Source organism: Lissotriton helveticus, chromosome 2_2 (genome assembly GCF_964261635.1).
Source record: "Lissotriton helveticus chromosome 2_2, aLisHel1.1, whole genome shotgun sequence".
NCBI classification, from domain to species: domain Eukaryota; kingdom Metazoa; phylum Chordata; class Amphibia; order Caudata; family Salamandridae; genus Lissotriton; species Lissotriton helveticus.
Window position 1 is genome coordinate 172,341,462 of NC_136060.1, and position 15,579 is coordinate 172,357,040.

Genomic DNA, 15,579 nt, shown 5'->3' on the forward strand with positions numbered 1-15,579 from the left:
CCACCGCTGATAAGCTCATCATTTTGACCTATCTATTTTTGGAAACGTGTCCATTCTTTCTTTCTTTTTTCTTTCTTTTTCTTTGTTCTCTCTTTTCCTTCTTCTCTGATTTATTTCTTGCTTTCTTTCTCAAAGTTAAGAGGCTGGCAGCCAGTGCCAAACCAATTGTGTTTTTAGGTTGGTGTTAGCCAAGACCTTTTGATTTTACTAAAACTATGTGTATGCCATACTTATAGGGGTTTTCAGCCAGACTTCATCCATTAGTCTGTGGTTCTATTAAGTTGTGTAGAGCAACATACAAATCGGCCTTAAGATAGGCCAAGAGAGATTGGGACGATGATTGTTGGCGATGTCTATTAACAGCTTGTAAAGGCAGGAATATGACCCAATTTTGGGATCTTATTAAATGGGGGAACGGGCAGCGGTCGACAACCCCAAACAACAATGTTGAACCGCAGCAATGGGTTGCCTTCTTTGAAGCCCAATTTCAATTAGGCACGGAGAGGATAGAGGTTGCTCCACACATTTTAATCGATGATCCCTTGCTGTTCAATGTTAGAGAGGAAGAGACAGTGTAGAAGTCTATCCCAAGTGGTAAGGCACTGGGGCCTGACTGCATTCCCACTGATTTATTTAAGCAGGATAATGATCTATGGGTCCCCTATATTACCAATCTGATAAATTCATTAGCTGGTGGTGCACCAATTCCTGTATCTTGGTTTGGAGCGGAAATTATTCCGATTTATAAGAAGGGTGATCGCTCTGCTCCGGCCAACTACAGACCCATCAGCTTAATTGATGCAGTGCAAAAGATAGCAGCACGTGTGATACTGGGTAGGATTCAGTGTTGAATGGCTGAAGATGACATTCTATCACCTCTACAGGCAGGGTTCCGGTCCCATATGGGTACCTTAGACCAAGCCTTTAGATTTGTGTTAATATATTGGAAGGGGGTCTTTTTGGGTGGGGGAAAGCTCTATGCAGCTTTCGTGGATTTGAAATCCGCTTTTGACCTCGTCCCAAGAGCAAAATTGTGGGAGGTTTTATTAAGGCTAGGGATGCCTAAAGAGTTAGTCTCCTTTATGGTAAGACTCCATGAATCCACTTATGCCCAGGTACGTTGGGGCAAACCGGGGGAGGTCACCGAGAAATTTAAGGTAGGGAAAGGCTTCCGACAAGGGTATGTGCTGGCACCTACCCTGTTCTCGCTATTTATTAATGGGGTGGCGCAGTATTTTGTTAATCACCCAACGGATGTGCCAATGCTAGCTGGCCTCAAGGTGCCCTTGCTCATGTTCGCGGATAACACCCTGATACTATCGAAGACGAGACAGGGGTTACACTGGCACTGACTCGCTTCGAGGTGTTTTGCCGCGAACATGAGCTTCTGGTTAATGTTGGGAAGACTAAGTTTATGGTGCTCCATGGGTCCAGGCCCGTCAAAGCACGAGTTTTTATGGATGGGAAGCTCCTGGAACAGACCGATGTCTTCACCTATCTGGGTGTCACTTTCGGCGACAAGTTGAGTTGGAAACCCCAAGTTAAGATCCTTGCGCTGAAATACGCCCAATTAGCTGGAGCATTGATTAAGGAACACAGGTTATCTCTAACCAAGCCCATAGCTCCTGTTGTTAAAATCTACTCAACGCAAGTCATTCCTGCTATCCTATACGGTGCTGAAATCTGGGGATTTAGTAATTTGACCCAACTGTCTATTGCACAGAATAAATTTATGAGATCGGTTGTGGGTCTGCCTCAATCCTCTCCCCACATTCCACTGCTCCTTGATCTAGGCTGCCAAGCAATTGAGGACATAACTCGCTACAGGCTGCTGACTTTTTGGAGGCGTCTCTGGATCACTCCAGAGCTCCACCTTTTTGCCAGGGCGCTGTTAGAAGTAAGGGGATTGGATGGTTCACACAGGATCTCATGGTTATCCAGTATTAAAGCTCTACTTATTGATATGGGGATGAGGGATCTCTGGGATAGCCCAGAGACGGCGGAATTCCCCTCAAAAGAATCCTATTGAGCAGCATATTGGGAGCTAATTAAAATCAGGAGATTCTCCTCCCTTACTAGCTCTACTCTGTCTAGGGATTTCCTTGAGCTAAAAGATGAACCCTGCCTGGAAAGTTACTGGGATCTCATAACGAAGCCCTTAGATCGTAAGCTTTATCATCAGTTTAGAGTTGGGACACTGCCACATAGTAGGTTAACATGTAAATGGCACCCAGGAACTAGCGATAAGTGCCGTTTTTGCCCAGATCATACAGAAGATATTGATCATCTTTTATATGTTTGCCCGGTTTACCAACAACCCAGAAGCTTGTGGTTGAAATCAGTATGTCGGAACCTAAGAACTAGCTCTGCGATGGTCGCTAAGAGGATACTGAAATCTGGCTCTAACGATATCGCAGTTATTGGAGTAGCTAAGTTCCTGAGTTGGGCATGGGTACTACGGGTGAAATATGGAGAGCCTCAATAGCTATTTGATTAAATTGTTGGGTTACTGTGTCCACCGTGTGGAACTGACATTTTAAGGATTTTATTATGTGTATAAAGTCTTGTGCGTGGGTTACTTTTAATCCTTTCTTAAGAACTGTTTTTAAACTGTAACTATAGGTATTTATTTTTTTAGATTTTTCTGTCAAACCATGTAAAGACAGTACTTTTGCTAAGGTGTATTTATAGTTGTAACCTTTTGTAATTAATTGACTGTCCTGTCTTTTAAAATGAACAATCGCAATAAAGACATTTTTTAATTGAATTGGTTCTGTCATTCACATTTTTCTTCCACCCACTCCAGCATGCATCAAGGGGCAATGCGTCAGCCCAAATCAGTCACTGACTTACTTTACCACAAGTTATGGCATGCTGCCCTTTCACAAGGAGCACATCTACACACAAAGTTGTTCTCTTTAGTGCCAGAGAGTTATGCGAAAATGTATGCATTTTTGAGACAGGAAAACATTTTTACCTTGAGCAAAAGTTGTTTTTTTTAGACTGATGTGGGCCTGGCGGCTTCTTGAACTGTAACATTTTGCAAAAACCATGACAAAACAAAACAAGAATTGCCAAAAGGGTGGTGGCCAAAGCCAAACCTATTTTCTTTGCCAATTGTAGTAATAAATGTCCCCTCTCTAAATTATCTTTCTTTGTTTGTTGCACTGAACAAAAACTTAGCGCTCCCTGCTAATGATCGTTTCTTCCACTCTTATAAAGCTGATGCCGATTTATGTGCCTGGAAGTTACCGTCTCTGACATGATAAGCTTCACATGTAGACCTTATGCTTATTGTTGCATGAAATGCTGCCTGTCATAGCTCATCACTATTGTGTTGCTTACTGCTCTCTGCAGTTGGTCCTCTGCTCCTGCCTTCTACCATTATAGTAAAACATTCACAGATACTGCTGCAAAGTTGACAGTCTGTATCTTAGCACAGGCATCAAGGATTCAAAAGCATGGCTGTGGTCATGTAGACTCACGACCCCAAGCCAAGGTTGTCTGATACTAGATGGTGTTCCTATTCTATTCTATTCTATTCTATTCTTTATTTGGTAAAGCGCAAAACAGCTGCCCCAGCAATGAGGCGTCCCGGCGCTAATGAAGTCACAGACCTGACCAGAGGCGTAGAGGAGAGGGAAGTTACGGGGCAGGGAATAGGTGAGTTTTAGTAGCTTTCCGGAAGGCAGACAAGCTCTCTAAGGAGCGAATGTTAAGGGGTAGTTCGTTCCATAACTTGGCTCCCAAAACCCTAAAGGAGCGGCCGCCCATGCGGCAGAGTTTTGTGCGAGGAACACATAAAAGATGTTGATTTGACGATCGCAGAGTGCGCGATGGGACATAAGGGGTGAGGAGGGGTCGGAGCAGTGTAGGACTGTCCAATTTAAGGATTTTAAAAGTCATGATTAGGGTTTTGAATTTAATTCTAGCGTCAGCAGGTAGCCAATGTAGTTTGCGAATGGTAGCTCTGGCTGAGCATCTACGTGGAAGGCCGACCAGGGCTCTCGCCGCGGAGTTTTGAACACGTTGCAGCCGTGCTATCTCTCCTTTGTTAGCACCTAAAAGGAGAACATTGGCGTAGTCAAGACGCGAGAGGATGGTTGCTTGTATAATAAGCTGGCGGATTTTAGCATCAAAAAAGCCCAGTATATGGCTGAGATTTCTCAGCAAGCCGATGCACGTGCCGGCGACTTTTTTGGTGTGGGTCTGATAGTTAAGTGAGGCATCCATCCACACTCCTAGATTTTTAACTAGGGATTTGGGAGGTGGTATGGTGCCCAAGGAAGACGGCCACCAGTGCTCATTCCAATGGCTGGTGTTCTTACCAAGGAGTAGCACTTCTGTTTTGCCAGCATTAAGCTGTAAACAGTTGTCCGTCAACCATTGGGCAACTGCCGTGAGACCATTTTTAAATCTAGAAGCCGAGATGGACGGGCCTTCCGTAAGAGTAATGGCCAACTGTGTGTCATCGGCGTACGACACCAGTGTCAGACCCCACTCTTTAGCCACTGTTGCAAGAGGTTGCACATAAAGATTAAAAAGAGATGGGCTCAACGCAGAGCCCTGCGGAACTCCCTGTGCAATTGGATGAGATTTCGATAGAAAAGGGGGTGCTGAGACCCGGAAGGATCTGTCTTTAAGGAAAGAATGGAACCACCTTAGAGCCAGGCCAGATACTCCGAATGTCTCCAGACGATCAAGAAGGATGTCATGAGACACCGTGTCAAAGGCCGCGCTGAGATCAAGAAGAATCAGCGCAGCGCTTTGACCGGCATCTAGGACCGTCCGGAGATACTCGGTAGTGGCCAAAAGAGCAGACTCCGTACTATGGCCCGGTCTGAACCCATTTTGGGATGGGTCCAGGATGTTATTCTGGACCATATGTTGGGACAGTACACTATTAACATGGGCTTCCGCAAGTTTAGCCAGCCATGGAAGCAGCGAGATCGGTCGGAAGTTTTCCGGTTTGGTAGGATCTAGGGAGGGTTTCTTGATGATAGGTGAAACCCAAGCTTGCTTCGATGCAGATGGTACTGTGGCTGAAGAGAAGGAGAGATTGAGAACAGAGGCCAGGGAAGGTAGGAAGAAGTCAAGAGACTCCAGAAATTGTGCCGGACGCATGGGGTCTGAAGGGGAACCAGTTTTAATTTTACGACACATTTTGATGAGGTTGTCAACGGATATTGCTGGAATGTTGGTCATAATTGTGCCGTAAGGGTGGAGGTTAGTGCAGTTGACACGATTAGGGGAGTGTTGTGGGAAGGAGCTGTAGATCTTTTGTACTTTAGCGACGAAAAACGTGGCAAGCTCCTCACATTGTTGGGCAGTGGAGATATTGGGGGAGGGGGATTTACAGCTCTGGAGTTCTTTGACAAGCTTAAAGATTTCTTTGGCGGGAGTGGCACTCGAGTTGATTTTTTCAGCATAGAAGGCGGTTCGTGCTCCACGGATGGCTTTGTGGTACAATTTTTGTTTAGCTAGATAATTACTTTTGTCTTCGTTGTTGTATTCTTTTCTCCATAGACGCTCCGCTCTTTTACAGTCTTTGCGCATGGCTTTAAGGATGTCATTATACCAAGGGTTAGTCGGTGTACTACGTCCTTTCGTCCACTTCGCTGGTATGAGAGTATGGAGCATGACAACTGTTCACAGTTTCCACACAATATGAAGGGGTGAGAGGCAAAATATCTTTACTCCGGCCTCCCCAATCACATAACTATAACACACCAAGAGGAGTAGCGAAAAGTGATTAAAAGGTAGCACATGCTATGTGTAGAAATTCTGCAGTATTTCTACACATAGCATGTGCCACCTTTTAATCACTTTCCGCAACTGTTAACAGTGCCTGGTACTCCTCGCTCCATACCATACTGTTTGATTGTCCTGCCTTCCCCTTCTTGCCCCACCAGGCTGGAGTACTGCCCATACTACTGTTAGATTTTTTTGTGCATTTAATATTTTTTTACTTTATTAACAACATGCATAGTGTTGATTTACTTTGGAATTTAAATGTACACACCGGCATGACATTACTGCACTGAAAATAAATTTGCTATGACTTGTTAAAATGTCTTTTGCTAAATAGGCATCATTTGGACCAGGCGCGCAACACCCATTGGCCTCAAAGGGCTTCAGCCCCCCCATCCCCGTCGTGTGTGGCAGCCCGGGATGAGACACTTCCCGGGCCCGCTCACAGCCGCACCCGAGCACTTCACAGGTCTTTAAAAGACCTTGTGCATGTTAATGAGGCTTTGATGTTGTTTCACCCCTTCTAAGAGCCCCTGCAGCTCGACTCTGCGGATTGCCTAAAGATTCAGCCCCCCGAAATTTTTTCTTAGCCCTCCCCCGAAATTTGACTCTAGTTGCGCCTCTGATTTGGACCTCAGCGCCATCTTGTTCAAAATGGACTCCAGCTGCAGGTTTCCTGCAGCACACAGTCAAGCAGAGTTAGGTTTGGGTATTTCCATTGACGTCGTTCTTGCTGTTCTCCAAAAAAACTTTCCAACAAGGACACAGTAATGTTGCAGTATCCCAAAGCCCTTCTGCTAGCTTCCTGTACTGCGTTCATTCACAACAGTCTGCTGTTTTGTTGTAACTAGTTTGCCCTGTCCTCGCTGGGTGACATTATTTGCATAGAGTGGGCAGTATTAACATTCATGTACTGGGACAGTGCTTAGATGGGAAGGCACTATGACGTTTAATAGAACTGTGTCCACGACATTTGCCCAAGGATAGTGGGGGTAGAATTAATGGTTGCAGCCCTTAACAAGAATTTCTGCCGTCCTCTTTGGGGTCTAGCCAATTTCACCTGCATGTTGGTGGTCTCTGGGGGGACGCCTCCATTGTTTGTTTTTCCGTCAAGCTTTTTAAATGACATATTTTAAACGTCTTTTGGATTTCTGAGAGAATAGCTGACTATCTTAATGAATCTGACGAGTCAATTAGCCCTATTTTATAATTATCGTTGACCAATCTATGCTTTTAAGAACATCCCATCCCCGGGTACCACGGTCAGACATTATGCAGAGAGTCAGTTGAAGCAAGGCATATGCACTGAAATGGACCTTGGAATGGCCGCAGGGGTCAGGTCTATTCATCCCCTGTCCGACTCTTTGTCCTCGGGCCCTGCAAAGCTTGGTCAGTCAGCTAAAGGTGACGCTTGAATGGACCTCACAGACATATCCATCTTTCGTGGGGGGGCTAACTCAGGAGACCCGGCGCTGTCCGTGCATTTATTCACCCTGACGTATGGAAATCTCCCTGCACATTCAATCGCCCTTTCTCCCTTTCTACCCGCCATCACGTTTTGTGTTACACGTTAACAAGATGGGTCTGGCCTTGTGGCGGCCATTATGGAGTGAATGTTGACTCCAGCACTCGCCCCCTTTCTTGCCATTGTGCTGCTGCCCTCAGTCGGAGATTTATGTGTTTTTGATATCAAACTCTTTCTGTCATTAACCCTGCTCTCCTGTTGACTTTCTCTGACCTCCGCTGCCCCTGTCAGTGCCCGTTTCCATATTTAACACAGTGCTGTCCGTCGCCGGGCCGGCCGGGCCCGTGGCCCCTCCGTTGACTGCGCCACCTTATGGCATGTGCTGTTTGCTCTGTTCTTGAACTTCGCACAGTCCCGGCCTGCCTCGCTCTGGCGCCTGGTGCAACACGCTCTTTGAGCCTCTCCCCTCCTAGCTACCAATTTGCTAATTGCTTATACAAACAGTCCACTAATGATTGGACAGGCCTCCCAGCGTTAGGCCTTTTTGTTCGCCGGGGCTCCTGAAGCTCGCCCTGTCCAATGGAGGCCGCTCAGCCCCGCTGACCGGGGGCAGCTTCCCGCTCTCCGCTGCCCTGTCCGGCTCCTGAATGGGCCAAAGGGCAGCTTCCCGGGTGCATGGCATGCCACCAGCTGCTGGGGGTGACACGGCCAGACAAGAGGGCCCGCATCTCTCACACTCACGCAGCAGGCGCGTCCATGCATCATCCCGGGATGCATTTTTCATGGACAGCCTTTGGCCCCGGCACAGACTGATAAATTACAATTGGCCATTTGCTTCCCCTAATATATGTATTTATTCATTATGTATGTATTGTATTGTGTATCGCGCCAAATGCCTCACGTTATGGACACTGTAGAGCGTTTTGTGACCAACAGGGCGGTTTCACGGATATAGCGGGGAAGATGAGAAATAATTATTTGTAGCGCTTTTTCAGGTTTTGAAGTTTCATGGCGCTGTAACTAATCCATATCAGTGGTACTCGGTATATAGGACTGGAAATGGAGAGGCTGCGTCAATCTTGACAGATATAAATAGTGACACCCTAACAACCTTCCACTGATCACTAAAATACTACTTTGAGACGAAAAAAAAGACACTACTTGTGGCTTCATTTGACGTTACCTGGTAAAATTGTGTGTTACCACCAGTCTTGAATTTACCACTATCTAAGAGTGCAGGTTCAGTGCACCCGAAGAGCTGTGACCCTCAGAATGAGGAATAACTTCTACAGACTTTTCTATCATTCCGAGCACTTTTCCCCCAGACAAATTCCATCCTGCTTTTCGCTAGCACAATGCTTCTGCGGGAATCCCAGAGCCGCAGGTTTTCCTGTAATACTTCAAATCCTGAATTAGACACAGCCTCCTCTTATGCTACGCCTGCATTTTCAGAAGAGGGACTAAGGGCCTGATTTAGAGTTTGGTGGGTGTCTGTCACAAACATGAGGGATATGTCGTACGTCTCATTACAAGTACATTATATTCAAGGGCACTTGTAATATGATGGACATGATATCCGTCACATTTGTGATGGCGCATCCTTTAGGTAAACTCTATATCAGGCCTAGCCCCCAGATTCATCATTGTCATGTTTTGCGAGTCCTTAATAGCGATTTTTAAGGAATCGCTATTAAAGACTCGCAAAACGGGATTCATGTAGGAATCGCAATATTTTTTGCGATTTCTACTGCTTCCTTATTTGCGAATTGCTAATCACAAATAAGGAATGGCTTTCCCATTCATTCCTACGGGCCAACAGGCCCATAGGAATGAATGGGGAGTTATTCCTTATTTGCAATTAGCAATTAGCGAATTGCAAATAAGGAAGCGATTTCAAGGGTGTCCAAAGGACACCCTGTAGCACCCCTGAAATGGTAATGTACACTGGTGTTGCGCACACACATGTCCAAAGGACATGTGTGTGTGTTACATACAACTTAGAAAAATGCACTAAAGTGCATTTTTCTAAGTTTTCGCTATTTACCACGTAGTCAGACTTCGCGGTAAATAGCGTCCCCAGATTGCGAAATCGCAAATTTAAAATGGTTCATGAATTGCATTTAAGGAATCTCAAATAGAGATTCCTTAAATGCAATTATTCGCAATTTAGCGATTTCTAAAAATGCGATTTTTGCATTTGGGGTGATAAATCCCAAATGCAATAATAGCGCTCGCAAAGGGCCAGATTCTCAGAATCTGGCCCTTTGCGAGCTGTTTTGGGCTTGATGAATCTGGCTGTAAGTGTTTTACTATCATTAGCGATAGTTTTTTTTTTTTTTAAACGAGAGAAGCCAAATATGTCAAGTGGAAGGTGTGTATTAAAACCTGTAAAATGCTATTGTGTAAACTGAAATTCAAATTTATTGGTTATGATATAGAGTCATATGTTATTCTTTAAATTAAAGTAATTATTTCATAGATCCCAAGTTGTTCCTTATTAAGTTTGAATGTTTTTTCTTCAGTTCTGGCTTTGTTTCTTTCTGGTAGGATGGATCAGTCGGTTAACACACTTGCTGCAGAAGTCTGTAGATGCAACCCTGAGTTGGATGATAGCATCATTCAGCTATTCTTTGTATTTTGCCTTGGGTACCTGTTGGGCAACGCGTCCTGGGTAAATGCTAAATGAGCACTTTTCATCTCTTTTTAGGATACCTTGGGAATATTTGACTTTCCCAAAATATTCCAGGCCTGGAATTAAAATAGTTGACAAGCCTCCTCGACTATTTTGGGGAAAGTTGCATGTTCCCAAAATATTTTAGGACTGGGGTTACACTAGTACATTTAACTTCACAGGGTCCATAAAACCCTCTGCTGCCCTTAGGGCACACCTGAAGGCAAGAACGAGCTTTCAAATTACCCAATTCAATGTGCCAGTGCCTCGTCAAATCCAGGTTTATTCTTTGCACTCTGGGATTTGTAGTCCGGATGTTATAAAAGAATAGGCAGTGCTTCATATCCCAGAAAAGAACCATTATTGGACTAGATACTCACACATGGACCTGAGAAACTTGGAATCTCTGAATATGCTATGTGTGGCCGTTGTTGAGGGTGGGAGACATCTTCCCCCACTCGAGGCATTGCTCTTGAGTCATTGCCTGCCCCATTCATAACTATAGTAATAAATAAACCAAGCCAGAGGTGTGATGGCTTTTGTCTCCAAGGTTCCTCTGCGCAGAGCCATGAACTTGCGCGTGTGGCTGCAGGAGCTGGCAGCCCCGTGACTCTCCTCTGCGCCTTCTGCCTCTTTGCCCCGAGGTCCCTTGGAAATAGTTACTAATTGAGGGGGATGCACGCTGCTGGAGGAGGGAAAACGGCCCCGGGCTGCAGGGAGACCTGCTCGTCATGGACTTAATTGACAGGGCCTTGTCTGTATTTAGGAGCAGCTGGCGCAGCGCTTTGGCACATCAGCGCCATCTTAGCACAGCCTCCCCGAGCCCCGAGGAGGGCCCGGGCCAAACCTGGTTAAAGTGAAGGAAGATTTATGGCGGCCCCCTCCCTGGATAATGCGGCAGAATGCAGCCACCCTGCACGGGGGCTCCATTCGTCAGCTTCCCGGGCCCGGCCCACATGTCTGCGGGCCACGCTCCGGCCATTATTAATAACAGGAGGTCGCCATTTAGGACAATTAGGCAGGTGACAATATTCCCTAACAATGCATCACTGTAAACGAGCCAGGCGGGGGCCGGTGGCACCACAGGGCTGAGGCGGTGACGGAGGTGCAGGCGTCGCACTGTTGTCCCGGGCTCCTAGCCTGGTTTATTGTAGCGCGGGCCATGGCTTGGGCAATCTGCGCTAAAGCAACAATAATGCAAATGATGGCAATAAACACATGAACAACAGTATGTAACTTTTAAAGACCTCTATAAAATGCTATACATAGAGCTCGCAAGTTTACTACGTCCGTGCTGAATAGCTCTGGGTCAGGATTTTCCTTCGAATTCGAGGACTTGTAGACTAAATATTAATTTAATAACGGGATAAAAACTCATGACTGACTGACAAAACGGACTACAAATCCCATAATCCCATAAATGGAAGGAAAATGGACCAGATGAGCTATTTACGCATGAACACAAGAAAGCTGAGCTTTTTTTGCATCCTTGGAAATTCTGTTGACCAGCTAAAAATGTTTCTACTGGATCTAGTTGTAGAAACAAACATGAATTACACCTTTGGGGAACAGTCCGGTAGTATCTTGGCACAGGTAATAATTATAAAGTAACACACAGGGATAACTGCCATTGTTATTGTTATTGTTATAGATTATTTGTATAATAATTATAAAGTAACACCATTGTTGCTGCCATTGTTCCAAATACCATTCCTGATCCCCACTGCCAAAAGAACACCATGTCGTGGATGCATAGTTTGGTTCGGGGCTGAATCTCCTCGAGGTACCAGTCACACAATGCACCTTTGCAGATGGGAAATGCAATAGAAAAGCAATTTACTTTCTCTCCTCCCTGACTGACGCTTGTATGAAATCCAGTGTAGCTGCCAAGGGGCTCCTTGACGCATGTGATACTTTCATCCAGTCCTGGTGTTTTAGCCAAGAGCACAGTGCATGCTGGGATTTTTAAGTCCACACTTGTAATGTTGAAAACAAAATAAGTCCCTGAAGGCGATTGCTGTGTATCAAAAAGTCTGGACTGGCATAAGGTGTCACACATGGCATGAGTCTCTTAGGCAGCTATGTCAGCTCCTGTGGAATTCTCATTTTACTAGTTCTGAGCGGGTTCTACTGGAGGGAATGGTTTCTATGTGCCTTCCTGCTCTCACTGAACGGTTTTGGAGAAGATTCAAGTTGATTCCACTGCCTCTTGGAATAGACAAATGGTTATACAACAGAGGGGCATATTCTCAAGGACTCATCGCCGAATTAGCAGCACTTTATCGCAGCCAAAGTGGCGATAGATTCATCACCCTATTCATAAGCTGGTACTAACAGCCGATATCGCCAGTTTCCCCGCGATAGCAACCGCAAAAAAAAACGCCACGGATGACACCGGCAACTAATGCTAATGAGATGCAGAGTAGGCGTTCCCGTGCAAAAAGCCTCGACAACACCACTTTGCAACATTCTCAACGACCAGCCAGATCGGCGATAAGATCACAAAACATGCGATAAGGTGCGTTAGCTGCAGGGAATTAACACGTGCTCTTACCTGGTATTAAGTCGGACGATAACCTGCACCAGAAATGGGAGCCCAGCCCACAGCCACACCAGAAGAACAGATGCCATGGAACTACTGATCATGCAGCTCGGAGCCCCAAAAGAGGGCCACAACACCCACCGTCACCATCCTCAGGACCCACTCCCTTCCTCCCCAGACTACCACAGAGGCAGCGCAGACAAAGACAGCGGACCTTCAGAAAATGCACCAGCCTCACAGACTTAACACCAGAGGATGTCATTGCCCACTACAGGCTTAAAAGGACAACCATTCCTCGGCATTCTGACCATTATTGCCCACAGGCTGATGGTACCAACACAGCGGACAACCAACATCCCTCAGCAGACAAAGCTGGTGGCTGTGCTGCACCTGTTGGCCTCTGGGACCTTCAATCCAACAACTGCCAGAGTCGGAGGAGTCTCACAGCCAGCCCTATCCAAGTTCCTCACACCTGTCTTGGATGCCATCATCAGCTTGGTACCCTGCTCAGCTTTTCAGGTGCCACTAACTCAGTGCACCACAACTCATGGACCCTTTCTGATTGAGTTTTGTGCTGTGGACAGCTCATGCACCAATGTCACCTCAGGCAGTCGGTAAGACCTTGGAAATGTAGCTTTGTCATCCCCCACATTATACGTAAGAGGAGTGGACTGGGCCGGCATACGCAAGTCCAGCGTAGAGGTGTGAATGATTATCCCGGGGATCTGGGCGAGGTTCAGTACTGGAAATGTGCGAATGCGTGTGTCTCTGTCGCAGTGTAAGTGGTCCCTGATGGGAATTAGACACCCACATATGTGATCTAGTTTGGCTGCCATGAAGTGGAACCCCACCAGCACCTGTTCTGGCACCTTCTTCTGGCAGTCTAACACCTGGCCTTGGAATGCAATTTGTGCTTCGGTGAGGTGCTGGGAGCCAGCCGTGGTGGTGGGTGCTTCCTGCTGTGTGATCTGTGCAGGGGGTGTGGTCTCCGAGGCAGCTGGGCTGCCCTGCTCCTGGAGGTGGGTTGCCTAGGAAGTCCATGAGCTGTTGTAGGGCATTGAGGTCGAAGGTGTGGAGGTCCTCTTCATCATCACTGATAAGTTGTCTGGTCTGCTCTGCAGGAGGTATTGATTGTCCCTCTGCAATGTGAATGGGAGATGCATTTTAACATTGTGTTGACACGTGTTGACGCATTGTTCAAGTTTACATACAGACTGCATGACAATGTACATTGTGACTGTTTGGGAGGAGCTGACTATATTTGATGCAGGACAGTGGACATTTGAACTACATCACGGATGTGAGGTTGTACACGTACATTTTCCTCTCACAGTTTCCTGCTATGCCAGATGTGATTGGCCAGTTTCTACACACAAGCGAAACCAGTTGTGTCTTCTGTTCTGTGGTGAAAGTGTTGCACTTTGTACCACATTGTCGTCAAAGTGGATGTGCTGTTATTGCTATGTGTGTGTGCTGCATTGTGGGAGAGTCGCCCCTGCAGCTGTGATTTTGCTGCCCCTTATCCCTATGAGGCGGTGTGCCTTTGACTTCTGTGCTTCTTTAGTGCTGAGACATTGCAGACTTGGCTAATTTTGGCTCTTATATGTATTTTGGACTCTTGAGCATGGTTTATCCGCAGATGTGTTGTTGACGTCAGGGGTTGTTTGTGCACGTGGATGTGTCAGAGTGTGACCTGCTCCTTTCCGGATGTGGTCCACACACAGCCACCTCAGTGTTATGGCGTACACAATGTCAAGATGATTGGACTGCAGCCATACTAATCGTCATGTAGTGTCACTTGCATTGTAAGTGTGGCTCACAAATACGTATCTTTGCTGGGTTTCGCGCTCATGCATGTGTTGGTTGGGAGATTGGTGATGTGGTGGACGGGGGCCTACTTGGTGTTTATATGTGTGCTGCAGTGTGCCATAGGGATCAGGGACATGATCCAGAGTCATTGTGGGTGTGCTCTACTTAATTGTGCATTTGTGCCATGGTGCCTATCTCCCTGGTTGGTACTCACCCTGTTGATGTTGTTTCGGGTCATGTTGAGCAGTGCCGGGATCCACAACTCCTGGCACCGTATCTCGACTGATGACTGTGGCCACCATTTTCTCCATGTCATCCAGCTCCTGGTGTGCTGCTGGACCCCAACCTCCGATCTGCGTTGCTGATTTCATGTTGGCATCGAGTTTCTTCTTGGTTTTGCCCTCCACATCATTCCAGCGCCTCTTGACCTCTTTCTTCCATTGTCCTCCTCAACACTGCAACAGCCTTCACATGGTCCAAGATAGTCTGCCATATTTGCGTCTTTGTTGCCAATGACACGTTGGAGGTGACGAACAGTTGTTGGTAGTGTTCTATCACCTCTGTAATGGTGATCCTGTTTTCCTGCTGACGATAACCGCGTCTTCCTCTTCTCCTTGGCCTTCCCTGACCCGAGGTTCCTTGCTGGTCGTCTGCGGGGCTTGTGGGGTTCGCGTTGTCCTCTGCACTCGGTCCGGGTGCATCCATGGTGCTACTCAGTTTTTTTTTCCTACTTTTATAGTGCATTTTCCTGAATGACGCATGGGATTTGCAGGCCTGTTGTTGGTTATCGCTGATTTTTGTATCGCGATTTGGGGCATTGCAACTTTTTTCATGTTCGTGTTTCGCATTTTTTAGGCATCGCGTTAATTTTAACGCAGTCATTTGACGCGTTATCGTGAATCTATCGCATGGTACCGCCGTGCTGAGAATACAACGTTAACACAGCGTTATTTTCCCATGATAGACTGCGATGTGAAAAGTTGTGTGAAGCTAATTTTGTGATATCACACGTTCTTGAGACTATCCCCCTGTGTCTGTTAGTTTCACTTGGTATTTTTATTTCACTGTTAGAATTTATTTCTACTGTTGTTATTACTGTGACAATGCAGACAGTTTCTAAAAACCATATGCCAGATGTGCCACAACTGGACCCTGCAGAAATCATATATAAGTGGTTAACAGTTGCAGCCAAGAGTGTAGATTGTGTTTTTTGTGTCTATTTAAGGAAGATTGGAGTCAGGAATATATTTTATGAAGGGCTCACTTATGATCAGTGTTACAGTCTCGTTGCATGCCTTTAATACACCATGCTTCCATTCCTGGACTTTCACTTGACAACCT